Consider the following 16,385-nt stretch of genomic DNA (forward strand, 5'->3'; position numbering starts at 1 on the left):
TGGCTCCAAAATGATTCTGGGCATCTTACAACTTAGAACAGTGATGGCGAACCTATGACATGCATGCCACGGGTGGCACGCGGAGCCATTTGTCAGGGCACACGAGGTGCTGCCCTGTCAGCTGAGTTCATCCTTTTTTAAAGCCATTTTTTGCCCTCCCCAGGCTCCAGAGGCTTTATAGGAGCCTGGGGAGGGCGAAAAGAGCCTCCCACACACACCCGGAGGCTCTCCGGAAGCTTTATGAGCTTTCCTGAAGCCTCTGGAGTGCAAAAAAATGGCCCTACGGGCAAACCGGAAGTTTGGAGGGTCATATAGAACTGCTCCGGAGGCTTCAGGGAAGCCTCCTGAAGGTCCCTGAAGCCGCTAGAGGGCTTCCGGGGGGTGGGGGAGGCTGTTTTCGTCCTCCCCATGCTCCTATGAAGCCTCTGGAGCCTGGGGAGGGCCAAAAAAGCATGCAAAAATGGGGGGGGTCGTGCCTGTAGTGCGCGCATGCGCACTGGGGGGTCTTGCATTGCATTATGGGTGCGGCACGCCTGCACACGACCCCCCTGCGCTCCCCCCACTTATGGCACATGAGCCAAAAAAGGTTCGCCATCACTGACTTAGAATGTATATATGTAAAGGATACAATAGATACAACTAAATTGGAAGAGCAAAGTATTAAAAAAAAGTCCAATCGAATCAAAACAGGCAAAAGGACAAAAGGACAATCAATCAGCCTGTCTAAATCCTGGGAGAGTAACCAGATCTTCAATACTATACTTAAAACATAAGTGTAAGAGCCATACTGAGGTCAGAATCATTCCCAAAGACAGGAATCACAGCACAATGTTTCCTAGCTCCAATAAGAGGATGTTTTTTTTCATTGACAGAACATTTGTGTACTTAGCCTAAAAGTTAATAGAACCTGTAGATTTCCAGACATTTGATGATAAATTTATATATTGTACTTCTGCATTAAACTCCCTGGTTTACAAGTGACAACTAAAATAGTTATAATGTAAACGATGAAAATATTGTCAGTAAAAAAGCTAATTAAAATAATATAAACTTTAAAAAATACATTGAGGAAATATTAACTAGAACAGCAAAAAAAATAAATGATGGCAAACTTAGTTATCAAATATTCCCTGTTATCTTCAGGGATGGTATTAAGAGAAGGTGGTAATCTTATTTATAAGATATTGCATAAAATATCACATGGAGCCATGATTAAGACTCCACACTTCCTAACCTTAGTCTCTGCATGTCACAGAAGTGCAAAAGAACGCATGCTCACACTGGCCAGCTGAGTTCGACCTTTGGCCTTCTTTTGAAGCCATTTTTTGCCCTTTTGAGGCCATTTTTCACACGAAAAACCGGCCCTATGCGCAAACAAAAAATTTGGGAAAATACTTCCAGTTTGCTCATAGGGCCAGTTTTAGCCCTCCGGTGCATTTAGGGAAGCCTCCTGAAGATGCCTGAAGGCTCCGGAGGGCTAAAACCGGCCCTATGAGCAAACCGGAAGTATGTTCCTGAATTTTTGTTTTGCCCCCATAGGGCCGGTTTTCGTGCTCTGGAGGCTTCAGGGAAGCTCCTGAAGCCTCTGGAGGGCCTCCAGGGGGGAGGCTGTTTTCACCCTCCCCAGGGTCCTATAAAGCGTCTGGAGCCTGGGGAGGGCGAAAAAGCACATCAAAAACAGGGGGGAGCACTGGTCATGCGTGCATGTGCACTGGGGCCGTGCACATAGCATTATGGGTGTGGCACGCCTGCAGATGATTCCCCCCCCCTGGGCTCCCCCTGCTTTTGGCACGCGAGCCAAAAAAGGTTCGCCATCACTTGCCTATTTAGGGCTTTATAGGGCAAAATCAGCACTTTGAGCTGCATAGCGAACATCATTGGTAGCCAATGCAGAGTCCACAACATTGGAGTTAAATGTTCCTGATAACCAGTACATTCCAACATATAGGCTGCTGCACTTTGACCAATTGTAGTGTTTGAGTGGTTTTCAATGGAGGTCCCATGAATAGCTCATTGCATTGGTTTAAATGCCATTGGTAAAAGATCTTCTTATTCCAGTCATTGCTGACTATTTCAAAAGATCTGCTATGGCCAATGGGAGGGATACAGAATCCAGAGATTCTGACCTGACTTAATTTGTGTACTTTATCATTTTCTCTGTTGGCTCCCTTCATTGTTTTAAGCTTACAGTCATTGAACTAAATGCACCAATTAGTATTTGATAGAAAAGCAATCTAATTTTCCATAAGAACAATGGATACATGCTCCCTACATAGCAACAAATCCAAACAACATAATACCATCTCCTACATATTCTATTTCATTCCTCAAGCAAACTCAGAAACTTCGCTAAAACACCAGTGGTTTCTTTTGATAGTTTGATATCATTAATTATTATTTCCTGTTATGACTACATATATTGCCTTCCTACCATCAGAACAAATTGCAAGGTAACTCTACTATGTTCTCACATCTTATTAAATCAGCTGCTCTAAGCTAAATAACTTTGCTTATTCCATTACTCAAGTATTTACTCCCATTCATCTTGGCATATAAACAGTGTGCCATCCTGTGCTATGTTTTTTTAAATCTGAGAAGTAGTAATGTGATCTCTAACTTTGTTCTTTAAAAGTACTCTTGTACAGATACACTGCATGATTTGGCAATCAACAATGAATTCAACTTTTCAGAATATTATCTTTCAATTAGACAAGATGCCAGTTCTACAACTGCCACTGAACTATAAGGTTCTCCATACATTCTCAGTACGATTATGCTTATGCTTACACCAGTTACTTTTGTTTTTGAGACTGATTGTTTATCACTTTTTCTTCTTAAATATTAACCCTCATCATTACTTCCAAGAATTAAATAAAGTTTTTGGAAAGCAACAAATAAAAGCAGGACAATTTCAGTGAACTCAATAAAATGATGTTATAAATTTCAACCTTTATGAAATCTGGCACAATTGTAAAGGGCTGGCTATAAATGTCCATATGATGAAGCCTGAACAACCAACAAAATGAACTGTAAACCTCTGAATATTGCTGGGCAATGTCCCCACAAGTACAATGTGTGTTTTATCAGTTTCCTCTTGAGTTTAGTTTGACTTTCAATGTTCCTTTAATTCAGTTGTAGTAAACATAACACTGAACTCCCTTGAAATAATACATTTTACTTGGAAAGAAATGATTGCTATGTCATATTATTATAAAAAAAAAGAAAGAAACTTGGTTTATACATGTTGGATTTAGATTGCCTATAATAACCTCTCTAGATGAAGACCTCAAAACTATGATGAATTTATCTTAGGCCAGGGTTCTCCAAAGTGATCAATATTAACTCTCAAGGGTCAATAAGACTCTCCAAGGCATTAATAAATGGCTACGGATCAACAGGAATATTTCTATCTTTCTATATCTATCTATCCATCTATCTAAAATGTTACATTAGTCAGGAGTGTACAATGCTATCACAGAGTAGCTATTTGGCTGCCTAAAACTGCCAGCTGTTTGGTTCACACTCGACTGAACCTAAACTGCATTCAGTTCTGGTTGCCACGATGTAAAAAAGATGTGGAGACTCTAGAAAGAGTGCAGAGAAGAGCAACAAAGATGATTAGGGGACTGGAGACTAAAACATATGAAGAATGGTTGCAGGAACTAGGTATGTTTAGCTTAAGAGAAAGGAGGACTAGGGGAGACATGATAGCAGTGTTCCAATATCTCAGGGGTTGCCACAAAGAAGAGGGAGTCAAACTATTCTCCAAGGCACCTGAGGGTAGAACAAGAAGCAATGGGTGGAAACTAATCAAGGAGAGAAGCAACATAGAAATGAGGAGAAATTTCCTGACAATTAGAACAATTAATCAGTGGAACAGCTTGCCTCCAGAAGTTGTGAATGCCCCAACACTGGAAGTCTTTAAGAAGATGTTGAATAGCCATCTGTCTGAAATGGTATAGGGTTTCCTGCCTAGGCAGGGGGTTGGACTAGAAGACCTCCAAGGTCCCTTCCAACTCTATTATTGTATTGTATAAATAGACTGAATATAAATAGACTGAACCTGGGAGAGTGTAGTGATTCTCCAACCAAACTCATTCTTCAACCAAATATCAATGCACTTGTTGTCATTCATCAGAAGCATCATTCCCAATAATGATAAATGTTAAATCTTATATTTTTCATATTTAAATATTACCTATTTTAGGTTTGTTTTATCACTATTAAAGTAATATTTATTAATTATATTCACACCATATAATTTTGGATACCAATGAACAATCTGAAACTTCATGAAGAGGTCGATGAACTGAAGAGTTTGGGGATCTCTGTCTTAGGCTAACATCTTAATTGTATCATTATTTAACCTACTACTGTAGTTTGGCCAAAAGAGAAAAGGGAAGAATTTTCAGCTCTTGAGAGTCTTTTCACTACAGTTCTATCTATCCTGGATATTCAGGATAATGCTGGTTGTGCAGAAATATGCATAAGATTACTCTGGAAAAGTAACATTTCCATATGATTTTTAATTTTAAAAAAACATTAACTCAATTTGTTGGGCTCAAATTGAAATGACCTATAAGCTCTGCAAATAATAAATATATAAATTTGCCTCAAGAGATCTGACATCTCTTTCCCAAAAACCTCACAATGACTGGGTGACTACACAGAATTTAACAGAAAAAGCATGTGTGGAATTGAACTTAGAGGCAACAAGAGCATTTTTGTAGCACCATTCCAGACACTACACTTATAACCAGGCAAAAATGTACAGGGTTTGTTTAAGAGTTAATAAGAGTTAATCATGGTTTCCCAACAAGGAAATATAAGAATATGCAGGTTTAAATATTAGAAAAATATTTAAATTGAAGCATAAGGGGAACAATATGGATACAGAAATTTCCTTTTGCTACAATAACAGTTGTACACCTCATGGTAACTCCGTGAATTACAAGATAATAACTAGTAGAGCAAATTTGGAGAATGGTTAAGATACTGGCCTAGAAATCAGGATACTAAGTTCTAGGTTTCTCTTATGCATGAAAGTTGCTAGATAACTTTGGGCGAGTCAACCTTTCAGCCCAACTTACTGGGTTGTTATTGCGGGGAAAATAGGACGAGGCAGGAGTATTAGGTATGTTCAATGCCTTGAGTTATATAATAAAAAGATGGGATAAAAACCTAAACTTGAACACATGCATACAATGGCTTCCCTGATTCATAAGCTTAAAGGATATGGTGATGTCCAATAAAATGATCCACAGATGGTAGGCACCAACTACTTATATAATTGTTCACTCCCTACAATAGGTGTATCTTTGCTGAAGCAAAGACAGCCATCCTGAATGATTGAACCACAAGGCAGACAGATGCACAGGATTTGTCTTGGGTTTCCTGCAGATATGCTAACTAAAGCAATGAGGAGGCACCGAGAATCTCCCTGATGTATTTAAGTATTTTTATTACTACTGTCTGTTTCATATATGTGTGCCCCCATGTATAAGACACAGAAAAGGAAGAAACTAGAGGCTTGTTCTTACTAAGGAGCTTCACACTTTTCTATTAACTGCAGTTTATCAGATATGCAGCTAAAACGTCCAGATTAATAGGAGAGGGGTTTCTCCAGGGAAAAGACAGAAAACCCAATATAATTGAAGAGCGCACTCTTCAACAGAGAATGGATTCCTTCATCAAAGGGATCTTAAGAAAACACAGTCAAGGTTTGCATATTTTCTCATTACATAATTCCCTAAATAAATTCAGCAATTATATAAAGCAGAGTTAGCAATTTCTAAAGTGATAGCTGAATTGATCTGTTGGAAACAAAAAAACACTCCATTGGATAGTTTATGTTCTCTTGTCAGGACCTTTCCTTTCCCTTCTTGAAAATCCTTCATCCCTAAAGGAACAGATGCTGAGTGGAGAAAATAAAAGTACAAGAACCACAAAGGAGATATTTATAAAGAAAAGACTCATCCCTTTCTCTCAGATTATTTCTTCTGCTCAACAAAACTTGTCTTCTGCAAGACTCTCCCATCCAAAGGAAACAGATTCGACTTCTATGGTATCACAAAACTATTTATTGTTGTTTTATTAAATTGGCTGTTCTAAATGTCATAAGTTATGTTGTTCTTTTAAAAAGTTTTTAAAAAATAAAAATCTGTTGCTAATGCAAGCTTCTGATATCATTGACAGACTAATTTAAATAACTCTTGAGATTATATAAAGAGCTATGACAGTTAACCTAATTGCCACATTAAACATTTAGCATTAACACTGAACAAGACTTCCTCCACTGCTTCCCTGAAAAATCAGCTCTCCTTAGGAAGCTGACTCTTGAAAACATCAACCATAGATTCATTACTCACTTCCAGTTTTAAGTCGAGACTCTCACATTGTTTTCTAAAGAATATCCAGGAGCTTCCAAAAAGTTACATTACAAATATCCTATCAATCCAAGGCTAAATGAAATCATTTACCTATGTAATGTCTTTTACCTATAAGTGTAGTTTTAACAAATGTATCCCATGTTCCCCAGGTAGCTTTGGGAACAAAAATCAATGTATTCAAGACTTACATTAGGACTCTTGCATCCCTACTCCAAAGGCAGTCCGAGTTGAAAGCAATTCACCTTCTGAATTATTTACTTAAAAATGCCTTTGTTTTTAAACTAATAACATTTGACTCCCAACTACTTGAGTTGGAGGATTCATATATATGACAAATCTTTCTATACAGTCAAAGAATTAAGCATACTAAGAGAGCCAGCTTTACAGCTCTTTAGCAAAAACTAAATATAAGCTCAAAGGGGCAAAATATATATGCTCCCAGCTGTAGTACCTTTCATTACACCTTACAAAAGGCTTGGGATCAGGTGTAAATCATTTCAGTTTCCAGCCCACAAGTTTTAAGGTCTATGGATTGGCTTGGCCATTTCCTTATCAGACTTCATTCAAAAGTGCTTTATTTGTCTCTACTTTCAAGTTTGTAATAAACAGATAACAAAAGGAGAAAGGCTAGAAAAACGTACCCACAGAGGTTAAAGAAAATTGCATTTGCTTGGTTTCAGTCCCTGGCAAAGCATACCAGAACAATGATTTCAACAATATTTGTTTCCTTACCTTATTCAACATGTTAAAAAAAGAAAATAAACCCTGCAAGGAAACACAGTGCCTGCATTGTATTTGTGCTGGTGGGAAGTCAAGAACCTGAACGGCTGTTAGATTTCATAGTGAATTAGCATGCAGCAGCACCACTGTGGTCTGATATGCAAAGTGCTAATTAAGGCCCAGTGAGTGGACCATGCACCTGTTGCTATTTGATTCAGAAGGCATTGTTTGGATTCCTGTAGATTTACATCAAAAACCATTTACTACAGCGATTGGAACTGGCTGGAACCCAGGTTCAACTTACAGCATTCAAGAGGCTTTCAAAGTGAGTGCTTGTCCACATTCCCATCCTTCTCTCCTCCCCCCCTTTTCTCCTTTAAGAAGTTTGCTTTCCTGAAAATAAAGTCAAGCTATTCACTTTATCCTCCTAAAACTTTCCTTAGAGGAAGCTACATAACTACCTGCACACTCCTGTCCCTCAAATTAAAACTCTCTCCCAAGTTTCTGTGTAGGGCAGCTTGCTAAATGTTTAAGTCAAATTCAAAAACGATCCAATCTATTTCCAAATTTTGGTTCACTTTAAAATGAAAAGTTCCTCCCGTAGCAAAGATGAATTTCTATCCCTGTAACACTCCTGGTCCAAATCATTAAAATCACATTTTGCGTTTCAAAAGCGTCTGGTTATAAACTGGTGTACGTCCTTAGAAGTTTTTTTTTTTACTCCCGGGTTATTTTTTTAAAATCCTGATTTAGGATTAATTACGCTAAACCAGCCCTATCCAAAAATCATTTAATCCTAAAACCGGGTTTATCCCAAAGTACAGGGGAGGCGCGGGGGGGGGGGAATCAAAGTGAAATACTATTATAAAAGCTTTAGCCCTCAATTTTTTTACACGCGCGGCGACAAGAAGGATGGTCTTCGGCTACGAAAGGCACCCCGATCCACCCCCTTGCTTCAAACAAACCAGGATGTAACGATGTGGCTTACGCGTCTGCCTGGTAGTTCGTTATCTAGAAGCCGTGGATTTTGATTTGAGAAACGCGAAAGCCTGAAGCAGCTCACGAGCAGAAAGCGGGCTGGGATGCTACACTATCTCCCTACCCAAAAAGAGGGGGTCGAATCTTCCCCAAAGGCGAGGAAAAACACACACGCTTCTGACCCTTTCTTTTAGGGGGGGGGAATTCCGATGCCCACGCGCGTGTTATGCCTGCCCCGAAGAAAGAAAAGGAACTCGCGTCCGCCGGCGTCTTCCTTCCACGCTTCCTCTCTTCTACTCGCAAAAGGCACCGCCGCCACCTCCAGCTCCTTCGGACGGCGCGGCTTTACCTGTCAGCTGCGGAGGCGGCGGCCGCCGGCCCTGTCTTTTCTCTCCGGATCGAGGGGAGCTTCTCGCTGGGTTCCTTCCAACCCCGACGGCTCGGAGACCCCCGAGTAAGTCGGCGAGTGCTCCCGGGACGCGTTTTCCCTTCCAGAGGACGGCGCGGTGCCACGCTTCGCAGCAAGCCAGGCGGGAGAGCCGTGTGGAAAAAAAAGGGCTGCCGGCGGGAAGGCGCGAGGAGGGACGCTTCGCTCTGACTCCTCTCGGTCACCGCATGGGGATATTGCCGAAGTCTACGCTTTCTTATTGGCTCCGGTCACCAAACAAATCACACTCGCCTCCCCTTTCGGAGCCGCTCAGCGCTCCCCTCAAGTCCCTCCCGCTCGCTCGCCCGCCCGCCCGCCGCTTTCTGCTCAGGAGGTTGTTTCTCCTCCTGGGTTTTTTTGTTTTTTTTTACAAGCGCTGCGGCCGCCCTCCGGTCAGGCGCGGCCGCTGCTTTTTCTGGGTCTTCTGCGGGATTTGCGCGCTTGTCTGAAGGTTCGGTTTTATTCACCTGCAGCCCAGAGTATCTTGTATTAGTGGATCCGCGGGGCTTGTCTAGAAAGCCATTCTGGCTCTTCCCCGCCCCCCGCCCCTCCTGCCAAATCATTCCTAAACTTAAGTTTTCCATCACCACCATCATCCTCAAACTGTGTACCGTTTAGGAGAAATAGATACTTTAAAAAAAAAAAGCCAAAGGCTGCTCGGAAGCGTTTAAAAAATTGAATTCGGGGAGGGGGTTCGTTCGCTCTTGTCTGTGGTCTTGGGAAAACTTGGGAAAAGGTGTTGGGGGAAAATCATTTCGGAATTCACTGCATCATATTAACATTATGATGCAAATGATGTGAGATGGCAGAAGGTCACAACTTTAGAACCCCAAACTCTGAAAGCAGCAAATGTCAGACCTGAATACAAGTTTCCTGGTGGCTTTTTCAATTGTTCCCATAAAGCTTAGACATTTGCAATAGAATCTATTGTTCTATATATGTGATTAGGAGTGTGTTTGGGGGAGCACCAACCAGAGAAACAGATTGAATCAATTTTTAAAAGATGCAGTTAAAATCGATATATATTTTTTTTGAGTGGCTAACAAAAGAAGAATTTGAAACTCCTTTATTTAATATGTCAGATTCAGTCTAGGAAAAATATATAGAGTGTAAGAAATGGAAAGACTGTGGTTTACATCATTGATTTGAAAATACTATTGAATATGTAACTTGAATTATAGAACCCTTGGATTCTGTAAAACACAACCCTGATATATATATATATATATATATATATATATATATATATATATATATATATATATATATATATATATATATATATATATATATATATATATATATATATATATATATATATATATATATATATATATATATATATATATATATATATATATATATATATATATATATATATATATATATATATATATATATATATATATATATATTTCACCAGTCCAATTGGCTGACCTGAGTTACATGTAACACTAGAAGTAGCAATAGCACTTAGACTTATATACCGCTTCACAGTGCTTTATAGCCCTCTCTAAATGGTTTTACAAAATCAGCCTATTGCCCCCAACAATCTGGGTCCTCATTTTACCTAACTCAGAAGGATGGAAGGCTGAGTCAACCTGGAGCCTGGTGAGATTCGATCTGCCAAATTGCAGGCAGCCGGCAGTCAGCAGAAGTAGCCTGCAGTACTGCACTCTAACCATGTCACTAGGCTATAATGACACTGTTCATACATTCTCATAATATGTAGCGTGATGGCCAAATTATTTTTTTAGTATTCATAGTATTAACACACTATGATAGCAAAAAAATCCTGGCTTAGTGTTACTTTGCTTCTTAATATTTTATCAGTTACATGTCCAAGCACATTCCTTTGATGTGTAGAGGGTAATAGCATCTTGTCAACCTTGTATGTGCTTTAGAAGTTAAGCAAAGGCAGTCCTAAGTAACAGGTAGCCCTTGACTTATAGCCACAATTGATCCCAAAATATATGTTGTGAAACATTTGTTAAGTGAGGTTTGCTCCATTTTACAACCTTCCCTTATACAGTTGTTAAGTGAATCACTGCAGTGAAGTTAATAACATGGTTGTTAAATGAATCTAGATTCCCCATTGATTTTGCTCGTCAGAAAGTCGTGAAAAGGGATCACATGACCCTGGGACACTGCAATCATCATAAAGAGATGCCAGGTGCCAAGAGTTTGAATTTTGATCATGTGGCCATGGAGATGCTGCAATGGTCATAAATGTGAAAAATGGTCATAAGTAACTTTTTTCAGTGCTGTTGTAACTTCGAAAGGTCACTAAATGAACTGTTGTAAGTCAAGGTGTACCTATAGTAAGGTACAGACAAAATCAGAATTCCCAGGCTAGACTGGCAAATACATAAACAACAGAGTAAAGTATTAGCAAACAATTTCGGCACTGCAGACTTCTTGACAATATGGGCGTCACCCGCAATCGAGCTCAATTCAAACGCAATGTCGCTGTTCCATTTCAAGAGCTCTGGGAGTGTGGAAATAAATGATAGTTTTCAGGTGCTGTGAGATTGTCTGCCTGAGTTTGGTGGCTGCTTAATGATCTAAGTAGACTTCTTAGTGTGAGCAGTTTTCAGGAGACAAGGATGCCCACTTACTGAGGTCTGCCACTCTGCTGCAAGCACCATACAGTTATGTGAATGGCCAACAAACCAGCAGTGAATGGGGAAGAGAAAAGGGATGGTATTTATTGCAAAAACCAAGGCAGGTGCAGTCTTTCCCCCTCCTACTTCTCATTCGGGTCAGTTATCGCTGAAGGTTGTGTATAGCAATAGTGATAGCAGACTTATATATCACTTCATAGTGCTTAGACGTAAATACCACTTCATAGTGCTTTTCAGCCCTCTCAAAGCAATTTACAGAGCCAACATATTGCCCCTAACAATCTGGATCCTCATTTTATCAATCTCGGAAGGATGGAAGGATGAGTCAACCTTGAGCCGCTCAGAACCGAACTCCTGGAGTGAGGTGCTGCATTCTAATCACTGCACCAAGTTTGAGGAGGGCTCCCTTAAGGATCTAATATAACCCACCCCCAAATAGCCAGAAAGTTGAATGAGGCACTTTCCCCTCACTGTACTCTCTAGTAAAATGAGACAAAGCTTTTGTAAGACCTTCAAATCTGCATTTACCAGAGTGAAATGTTGTAGGAAGCCTTGGAGGAAACAGATTATCCCCAGCCATTCAAATCAGACATCAGGTCTAGATAAGGCACAGAGATAGCATTAGGCATACTTGTGGATTATTTCTGATAAGACCAAGATAGGTTTAGTGTGATCCTCCTGGTTCTGCTTGATCTCTCAACAGCTTTCAAGACCATCAGTCATAGCTGTCTGAGTTGAGCTGTCTCTAAGAGTAAAGAGTCTATGGTTTTATGGTTCTCCTCCTATCTTAAGGAACAGGCCCAGTTAATAAAGGTGTAAGAGGAGAAACTGTCATGTGCTCCTCAATTGTGGGCTGCCATGGGACTCAATGCTCCACACTCCTATTCAAAAATCTATTCAATCCATAGGGAAGGCAAAGTGTCAGACACTATGGTCAGATTTTATTACTATTTTGATTATACTGAATTTTACATCTCAACCCCGACCAAACAAGTAACGTTGTCAAAGTCTTGTCCAAGTGTTCAAAGAGTCTCAGAATGAGATGGGGAATAATTAGTTCTGAATGGGGCTTGCATTCCCCCAAACCAAATGTCTTTGCACAGGATTATCTCATGCACCATTTGCAACCTTTCCTGGAATGCGAATTTTGACTCAGTGTCATTCATACCTTAGTTTCAACTGGACAATTTATCAATTGGACCATTGCCATGTGGTTCACAAGGAGTTCTCCTTAAAGATCATTCAGAAATTACAGCTGGTTCAGATTACAGCAGTTTGAATTGTTATGTGTACACCTGGAGACACCTACGTACGTAACACCTACTTTGAGAGCTGCATTGGTTGGGTTCTGGGGACAATTCAAGGTGCTGGTTCTTTAATGTCCTTCAGGATCTGGATATCAGTGCGACAACATTATCCTGATGATTTCTGCCTACCTGATCAGATCTAGTAGATTGGGTTCTTTATATGTTCTCTTAATTAGAGAGTGCCATCTACACAGAACACAGAGACATGACTTCTCAGTTACTGTCCCCTTGGCTAGAGAATCATCTATCAGATATTCAAAGATCCTTCTCCACCTTGGTTTTCAAAAAGTCAATGAGGACTTGATTGTTCCATCATATCCAAGCCCTGAAGGCAGAGATGATGCAACTATGACCCCCAAGGATAAATGAGCCTTATTAATGTTCTGTGTGTTGAGTTCCACTTTTTATGTAGCTGCTTACAATGTATGGTTTACATGTTTAAATGTTGACAATTTAACAATCTGTTTTTAAATCCCAAATCACAGATTTGAGGAGTTGGGCACCAACTCAAAATTTGACTGATTGATGAAATATTTAAGACTGTGAGTAACAGTAAAAGGAAATTAAAAGTAGCCAGTGTGGGTTTGGTGGAATAAATGCAAGCACACTGTGTATGTGTGCCTCAGAGAGAAGAGGAGAGGAAGCAGTGCTTTCATCATATCAGTTTCATAGAAACTACTCTTCAGCATATTATATCTTTTCTATATATAAATGAAATGTTGATTAATTTGGGATATCATTTAGTGAGGAATATTTACTGAACATAAAATTGTACGAAGTTGACATTTCATTCTTCAATCAAATAAAGCAATCTCTCAACTCTGTCAACTATACTGTGTTAAAATATTTAGAATGTACCATTTAAATACACAGAGTAGTGAAATATGTTGAAAAAAATGTAAGTAGCCCAATTTTTTCTCAACATATTCCATGCATCATTCTAAATAAACCATCATTAAGTTCCTTCCCAAACCTTACTTTTTCATTTTTTCCTGCTTAGTCATTTTACTTGTTTTACATGAGTCTGTTTAATTTGTGTCTGCCTTATTGCTTATTTAATCTTTTCATTTAGAATTATAATGACCTTCCACAAGTTATTGTAATCCTATTAGGAACACGGGTATTTCAAAGTCACTTGACTTTGCAAATATTTTTATTTGCTCAATTATCTGGCTTATTTGTGGGGGCCAAGCAGGGATGAAGAATCCCCACTCCATCCCCCAATCCTAACAAAGGAAATTGTTGTTTTTCATTCTAACTGGGCAACAAAATAAATCAAAGAATGGGGCTTTGATATCTTGAGCCTGAAAACAAGTTGTTCTATAAATGTAGACATAATGACATCCGGTAGGTTTCTTTTAAGTAAGTGTCCTCCATATATGCTGGACATAACTGCCGCCATCTCCCGCCAGCCAAATCATTACTTTCCAGCATTAAATTTCCAACTGTTTTATATATCTGTCTTTAGGAGAGAGCAAGCATGGGTATAGCACAGTGATGGCGAACCTTTTATCCACCGAGTGCCCAAACTGCACACGCACGTGAAGATGTTCAAGTTCTGCTTCTCCCTTAAGCCTGTTACTTAACTTTGGACCAGTTGCTTTCTCTCGGTCCTAGATTGGGAAATTTAAAAAAAAAATCTACCACCGATCAGCAGCATGGTGAATTATAGAACATAATCTTCAATGAACAGATTTTTATTCTGCAGTGTATATACCAGTGTACATGCATACACACATTAACGATGCTGTTAAATGAATCATTCAGGTTTTCTTCCTGATTCCAGTTTGGCCATATTTGAAGTTGGGGTGTTCATTTATTTATTTGGCCAGGAATATAATGCATAGGAAAGGGTTAAAAGTCCTCTTTCACTCAGCCATTTCTCCGATTCTGAACCATTTGCATCCATGTTAAATAAAATAAGTTATAAAGGAGACTAAAATACTGATAAACCCCACCACAGTTATTGTTTTATGTTCCGTGTAATTTGATCTGTTGCAATGGAGATGGCTTTACCAAATGGTAAAAACCTTCTAGACAGTTTCTTGCAAGATACCTAGAAACCAAGTTTGACAATCAGTTGCAGGGGAAATGAATGCAAAGTGCTATGAAGAACAGTTAAAGAGCTGATAGAAATATTTAGCTTGGACAAGGGAGAGATGATACCAGGCTTCAAATAGCTGAAAGATTGACAAAGGCAGACAGGGGAACAGAGATATTCACTCTTTTCCAGAGAGCAGGACTGGATCAATGGGCAGGAAAGACCAAAAAAAGCAGACTAAGCTAGTGAATCTATGTAGGAGTGAAAGCTATGGGCAGCCTTTTGATTGAATGGAGGCCTAGAAAGCCAACTTGTAGGCTTAGAATAGCAGTATCCAGTATCATGGAACTTGCCTTGAGAATGGAGTTGGATTAAAACAATGGTAGATAATCCACAGATCACATGCAGCCCTTGGCTGATTTTTATGAACCCTGGAATCCCCCAAAATATCGTTTAGTGGCACATATTTTTAATTGCTAGTTTTACAAACTGCTCTGTTAACTCCAGCTGTTTACTGCCACCATCTATGTTGGCTATACGTTAGCTAAGAGCTAACTGAATCTGTTTTGGAACACCAGATTGATATTAGGTACTTAATTCTAGTTAGTGTGAAAGAAGCAAATGGCAAAATTGCTCATCTGATCAGGCTTAAAGCTACCGGAACTGATAATCATCTAAATCCAACTGATTGATTAATCTTTACCTGTAGCTTAGCCCTATCCATCAAAGGAGGAATTGAAAGAAAGCTAACTTGAGGGCTATCGTTGCTTTGATTCCTTTACTGCAGGAGTATCAAACTATATCTCGTCACAGATTTCATTAGGAGTTTGTCCTTGGGGGGCCAGTATGGGCATAGCCTGGTCATCACAGATGACTGGATGGTTATGGCCAGGCCCAGGATGGCAGGGGCCAGTTCCTCATGAAATCTGGCCCACAGGCCACATGTTTGACATGTCTGTTTTATATTATAGAACATTAGGTATTAGAGTCCATTAGGATTTTAGTCCATCTAGATGGAATAAAATGGCAGTTATTTCAGGGGTGGGTTCCGGCAGGTACTACTGCTGGTTCACTTGTGGGCACATACGCGCATGCACTGTGTTATAAAAATTGTTCTGCACATGTGCAGAAGCAAAAAAACAAGATGGCAGCGCCTATGGAGCTGCCCAGAGAACCAGTTCGGGGGCATGGCAGGCCTGGGTCACTGCCGGTTCCAGTGACCCAGGCCACCAAATCGCTACCAGTTTGGCCGAACCAGTCTGAACCGGTAGGAACTCACCACTGAATTATGTTGAAAACCAGTGAGTGTATTAAGCTTTTAGATTGGATCCTTTTTTTTAAATCCATCACTGTTTGCAGCACTGGCCAAGTTTATATATTCTTTTCCACTGTTATCTGTCTGTAGCCATCTCTGTCAATAATTCCTTAGTTTGAGTGACATAACCTCTAAGTCCAGGTTTCTATAGTATTAGTGAAAGTTCTCACATTCCATCAAATTAAGCTGGGAGTTGTAGCAGGCAAGTAATTATATTCTCATTCCCAAATACATTGGAATGAAGGAGATATTTTCTTTTCCTGGTAGGATTATCTGGGTTACATTCATTGCCTGGGCAAAGGCACACAGTTACTGTCAGTGTGTGTTTGCATATTGTGTTGCTTAGGCTCAGGGTTATATAAATTAAACTTGGAATTTTGTGCCAGTGCTAAAAAGATAGCTACCAGGCCAAGAGGCCAAATAAAGAAGAGACCAAAATTAATGTCTAATTTAGCCCTCTAAACAACTGTTCTCTTATGCTGCTCTAGAACCATTGTGTCTCCATAATGAGAGCACTGTACAGTCTTCACAATGTTTATGTTTCCTTATCTGTGCATATGTGATTTCATTTAGATTACATTGTC

At 39.7% G+C, this 16,385-nt stretch overlaps 1 protein-coding gene across 5 annotated transcripts in view; it reads right to left on the minus strand.

The window, feature by feature from the left end:
* GREM2 (gremlin 2, DAN family BMP antagonist) overlaps positions 1-8,832 on the minus strand; it is a 36,640-nt gene extending 27,808 nt beyond the window's left edge. For 2 of the 5 annotated variants that reach the window (XM_081942769.1, XM_081942770.1), the window contains exon 1: positions 8,437-8,832. The gene's annotated coding sequence lies outside the window, so the exon portion shown is untranslated. Of the gene's footprint in view, positions 1-7,121; positions 7,193-8,097; positions 8,352-8,436 lie in introns of those variants that run through there. The other 3 variants (XM_081942772.1, XM_081942773.1, XM_081942771.1) reach the window with 3 other exon arrangements.
* Between the last annotated feature and the right edge of the window lie 7,553 nt (positions 8,833-16,385).

The sequence above is a fragment of the Natrix helvetica genome (genome assembly GCF_964273705.1).
Source record: "Natrix helvetica genome assembly, chromosome: 2".
Lineage (NCBI taxonomy): Eukaryota > Metazoa > Chordata > Lepidosauria > Squamata > Natricidae > Natrix > Natrix helvetica.